This window comes from Dendroctonus ponderosae, unplaced genomic scaffold (assembly GCF_020466585.1).
Source record: "Dendroctonus ponderosae isolate FM_Combo_2020 unplaced genomic scaffold, Dpon_F_20191213v2 Dpon_F_20191213_1, whole genome shotgun sequence".
NCBI lineage: Eukaryota > Metazoa > Arthropoda > Insecta > Coleoptera > Curculionidae > Dendroctonus > Dendroctonus ponderosae.
Window position 1 is genome coordinate 35,941,960 of NW_026017110.1, and position 6,144 is coordinate 35,948,103.

The 6,144-nt window shown below is 34.4% G+C and overlaps 1 long non-coding RNA gene across 1 annotated transcript; it reads left to right on the forward strand.

The window, feature by feature from the left end:
• Positions 1-429: 429 nt before the first annotated feature.
• LOC125502647 lies at positions 430-6,096 on the forward strand. Its single transcript, XR_007280415.1, has 3 exons — positions 430-470; positions 5,650-5,809; positions 5,956-6,096. It is a non-coding gene; the product is annotated as an uncharacterized LOC125502647 (long non-coding RNA).
• Positions 6,097-6,144: the final 48 nt, after the last annotated feature.

Genomic DNA, 6,144 nt, shown 5'->3' on the forward strand with positions numbered 1-6,144 from the left:
TCCACTTTATACTGTCAAGGGAGTAAAAATTAACGTGGTATACATGTTCGTGCTGACGCATTCACCTTTGACTGGTGTGCCTGAATTGATAATTTTCCCACAAGAGCTCGGTTATCACATTATAATAGTACTATCAATATCTTTGCTTATAGGATTATTTTTTTGCACCGTAAAAATTTACAACAATTAAACAAATTATCATAAAAGAAGAATCCAAGAAATGATACAAATAAAAAACATGCAAAAGCAGTAAATTTCAGATCAGATACCGACAAACTTAGCAACATTTACCAAACCCTAATAAAGCCATAAGTATGGAACACCCGGTACACTAGTAAAAAATTAAAACTATTTCTGCTTATCTCAATACATGCATACCACTCTCGTAAATGTAGAAAATAATTCAAGCAAACTCAAGGTTTTCAAGAAGGCAAAGACCTAAAAGGACGTAGATTTTTACCAGTCATGAGGTAAGTTTTTCCGGTGTTTTACCCCCTCCCAAAAGAAATAATTTTTTTCCTCAAAAACTGATGAATGTTTTAACACTTTGTAAATTATAATTTGTATACAAAATGTTTTAATTGTGAATTGGTGTTTGTAGTTTGTGTAAATTTTAAATGTGATGTTGGCGTTGTTGTCTCGCCGAAGCGTAATGAAATAAACGATGTTTCAACATTTTTACTTCACACTTTGACTGAGACCCAGGAAAGATAGGAATATCATAGCAAGTACACGCAGTCAGAAAAATACATGAGAATAAAGTACCGTAAAAAGATATGATTTGATGTTTACAGTTAGAAAAACTTTTCTTTCATACACATGCTCTTACTGATTAATATCCTGACTCTTAATTGCAATACTAGCTAACAATCCGGACAGAAATTCTTAGGGAATATCAATTGTCACGTCTATAAGGTGCATGTTGTTGAGAAACGTTGAGACTATAGAATGTTGCAATTGCCTGGAAACATTATCGCCCAATATGACCATTTCTCATATAATAGAGCTTTTCAGAAGACACATTTTATTCAAGTGACATACAGATGTACTTATAGATTGTTGCTCAACACCACAGGTATAAAGTAGAAAACACATACTAGACATAGAAGAGGGGCCGTGCATGCTCGCATTATGTACAACACGATTGAACTACATCTTTCCATAATTTGCAAACAACAGCTTAATTCTCGTCGATGCTTTTGCCTTCTGGGAATTTGAGTTAAGAGTATTTTTTCTAGATGCCGCTGTACCAGTTTCAAGCCTGGGGGTCCATTGATCTAAAGGGAAGGAGGATCGCGAGGAGTGACGACCTCGGTAAAAAAAAACCAGTACCCTGTGAGTAAGGGCTCCTGCCTAGGATCACAGGTAAAGAAGCTGCTGTCTTGTAGTTACGGCGTTGGAATAGTCAAAGGCTAGGGGAAGAAAACCCCGATCCAAAATTACCTGGTCCTGCAGGCTGGGGGATGGGACATCTTAATTCAATCAGCTCTGGCACTCGGAAAAAAACATAATGTATAAAAACTTAATCAAACGCCTCAGAATACCAAGAAAAATCCAAGAAGGCGACCCAAGGAACGAAAAAAGACAGTAATTTTTGGTACATGGATCGTGCAAGGAATGGGTCGAAATATCAACGAAATAGTTTACGAAATCAGCAGAGTCAAGGTGGACCTCGCGGTACTATCAGAAACAAACAGAAAAGGAAAGGAAAAGAATGTGAAAATCTGCGATAATACGACCATTTCTGGAGCGGAGTTCAAAAGGAAAAACATGTACAACAAGGAGTGTCCAGTTTGCTGAACAAAAAATTTGGACAATTTGTTACCAACTGGAAAGCTATGAAAGAACGGCTGATAAAAATGAATATAACACTTAAAGTTATAAGTTAGACTAACGATTTTTGGAATATATGCCATAAACGATGTAGACATTCTTCCAACAAACTTACAACCAAATAGCAACAGGCAGCACTTCTAGAGAAATAGTTATATATGAAGACATAAACAGCAGAACAGGTAAAAAGTTGAACGATCTGACGGTAGGCCGATTCGCATAAGATATTGTTAACACAACGGACACCCACAAGTGGTAACTACTATTTTTTGAAAGCCAAAATAATATTACCTAATCAAAGCCAAAACATTCACTAACAGGAGCTGGAGGGCACAGGGATAGACGAAATTGATCACTGTAGATTCAACATGGTAAGCCTACAGCATGACAGCAACAAAAACGACTTGACGAAAAACTCGAGGCACGTTCAGGCAAAACCTCAAATGAAGAGTATGATTGCATTACATTAAGCATTTATCAAGCGAAAAAGAAGCACTAGGTTTAGTGGAAGAAAATTCTAAGTGGAGAAAACCATATTGTTGAGATGCTGAAATCGAGAGTGAAATAGAGGAAAAGAGAAAACTGGCGTTAACTGGTAAATATCAGACCAAGAATTGGATGCACACTTAAAAAAAAAGAAATAAATGATGCCTTAGGATCGATAGTATCTCCAATGCCGTTAACACTTCCCGAAATTAAAAACGTACGCACAGTCTTAAAAAGCGGAAAATATGCGAGAGCCGGAAATATCTTGGCTAAACTTATTAAATACGGTACTGACAAACTGTTTATGAAAGTACGAAATATTTTCCAAAAATATCTTAACGGATTCAAAGTCCCAAACGAGTGGAAAACATCATATATATCCACAGTTCACAAAAAAGGAAGGAAAGATATGTGCGACAATTATAGAGGCATATCTGTGACTGGTACGCTGAGCAAAATCTACGGCAAAATTATAAGAAATAAAATGTAAAATGATTACAAAGACATGGAGACAGAAGAACAGGCCGGATTCAAGGCAGGTAGATCATCTGTTCCGTATAACCCAAGTTATCGAAAATAAAATTTCATATTGACAAGAGTGGCATTTATTATATGTAAACTTACAAAAAGCAAACGACAGCGTACCACTTCATTTACTTTGGAAGGCTCTGGCATATACAAACATTACCGTTCAGTTCATTAAAGCAATTAAAGGGTTGTCCAACTATAGTAAAGAAAAAGTGAAAATAAAACAAAGGCTTACAAAAGGGTATTAAGTGAATAAAATTCTTAAACAAAGTTGCGGTATGCAACGCTCTTCAAGATTTATTTAGAACAAGTCCTTAAAGTATTGAAAGGAAAATACCAAAACATGGGAATTCCATTAAATGAAACCATTTGATACACTTTGTTTCGTAGACGATCAAATTGTAGGAGCCCAGGAGTATGATAACATGGAATATATGACTCGAACACTGATCTAGCCTTAAAACAGGACAGCGAATTAAGTCTTGTGGCAAGTATAAATACTTATGGCTAAAATCAACACTAGACAGAGCTATAAAAACCAAAATGCACAAGGAAGAAAACTTTAATAACTTGCGATAACTTTAATAAATGAAATACTCTGAGACCAGAGTATATATACATGTGGTCTATTAGCTTATAAGGACATGATTACTCTTAATCTATCCTTTGCACATAATACACAAGGATTACGAAAAGCTCCTTGGATATAGAAAATAGGAACCAACGTTCCCTTTTAGACATCGTGGTATATAGGTTGATTCAAATTTGGCGTCATTCCTTTTAAGGGGTAATAGGGACTCACTTAGAAAGGCAGAAATTTCAAAATGTGCATATTTTTGAGTCTACTATTGCAAAGTTCTTCTGTCCTACATTATATTTATTATCTCTAATAAATTTCAGGTATTTATTTAAAGTTAAAAACTGCAAATTAAATTAGATATCTGTCTATATATTTACCTTAAAAAAATCATAATTTTTGGGATAGCGTGTCAGCTCCCAAGCGGCACCCGCAGTTGATTACTCAAGAAGTAAGAGCAATAAAGTTATTTTAGCGATTTCCTCGTCGCATCACAATTAACTCTTTGCGAAAAATTGCCGTTCCAAGTTGCAAATCTACTCAAGTGCATTCGAATAGCCTCGAGTAAAATTTAAATCGGATAGAGGAAACGATGTTATTTTACCGTAAAGTAGCGTATATTTGGAAACAAAGTTTAAGAAAGAAGTCCATGTAATGATCATAAATTTCTGCTTAAAACATCTTGACGGAGACTTTCACGGCACCGCTCAAACCTACATTTATAATAGATCCACGTTCAAGATAAAGTAGTTAAGTTAAAAATAATATCAACAAAGTTTCAGATTCAATAGAAGTTTCTCCCATTTTCTTGCAGTTCATTTCAAGATATTTTCGGTTATTATACGAAAAGCGTTATTAGCAGGTAACTTTGAAAGAACCTTGCTTTTGCAGTATTGGCTAAGTTTCAAACCTATTGGCGGCATTAAATTTATAACTAAAAATTAATTAATAAATTTAAATATATCTGGCCAATGGTGGCTCCTGTAAATAAAAATGTTGAATTTAGTAATAAAAGATAGAATTGATAAAAAAATAGAGTATAATCGGAAATTATTGTTGAGGACTCTGGTGAAAATAGAGCAGAAAACTTAACACAGAACCCAAAGCAGAACAAGCTGTTTGAAGCAGAATAACAACAGTATATTATTATCGTGATTGAACAACTACTAACACCAAAAACATGAGAAGTTGCCGAATTTACGAGTCCATCGAGTATATTTCTCCTCACTATAATTTCTATAATTTTAGTGTCAAATGTCTCTCTCATTTGCAGTGTTGTTTTGTCGAATATTTTGTTTGTGAAATCATACAGACACACCCATAAACGTGAATAAAAGTATCTTGATATAGTACAAGTAAATTCCCGAACAGAGCGATTTTGACTGAGCAGCGACTTAAAGACGACTTGTCACGTCACTTGTCATTGTCGTCGTTACAAATGTTCCACTTGTGTGAATCCTATTCAGCACCTGTTGGAAGAACATAATAATTGAATAATTTTAATCAATCTGAACTTTTTCTCAAAATATTTTTTTCAATTAGCAACCATTAAAACGAGGACTTGATGCAAAATAATAACAAATATATAGAACGCTCTGGATACCTCAAATGCAATAAACCATACAGAAGGTTACTCTATATAGCTTAAGAAAAACATACAGGGCTATTGAAAAGTGGCGCATTCCTCTGGAGTTGTTGTCTGGGGATGTTTTAGCAGTACAGGAAAATCCCCAAACAGCATTAGAATCCAGTACAATCCACCATTTTGTATTTCTACTTTACCCTGTATGGGTTTTCACAATGAATATAATATTTTTGGTATGGCTTTTGCTTTCAGCGCCATTTTTATTTCATTCGGAAATATTCTACAACAAACATGCCTAAAGTAAACCTCAAAAACCATAGACGTGCAGCAGACACGCAGCGATCATTAATTCTGTTCAGTCATGACAGTATGTAGTACAGTAACCTGTAACCAAGATAATTTGTTAAATGTAGAAATTTCGTCACCTAAATCAAACTCAACAAATAGGTATAATATTGAAGCAAACATACATAATAATCCTTCGACAAGTAATGATATTTTAAGCGAATTTTCTGAAGGCGATGTTGAGAATTCTGACTCGCAGGCATTTACAGAAAGTTAATCTTACTGATTTAATGTTAATAGTGCTGTGAGGGAAATATTTTGTAATAAAATTGAATTTGAATGTATGTTTTTTTAGGTAAACCACCTAGTAAAAATTGGCGAAAGTACGCCATAAGAGCTTGCTAAGCGCTGCATAACTAATTTAGTAACAAATGGTTTGGCTCAAAAATATACATTTTTTGGATCTCAAATAAAATCTGCTCTCCTCCAATTTAAGTTTTGGGACTAATTGAATGGTAAGTTGATTATTTATTCAGTCATTTTGTAACTGTAGGGTGTACTTGCAATCGATTTTCTGAAGCCTTTATTTAAATTTTGTAATATTGCTCATTTATGCAAATTGCAATATTTTTGTTGATGCTAAGCTTTATTACGTTTTTAGCTGCAATCGTTCGTCAAAATTCTGAGGTCACGACGAAAGTGACCGAAAAAAACGTTCAGAATTGGTTAAGGCGAGCGAATGAGCGCCTAAAATTTTGACGGCAATCGACTAATTCCTTGTGGTTTTGTTACTGGTTTTTCGTAGATCAAATTATTTTATTTTATTTAAGTAATATTTAAAATAAATTTC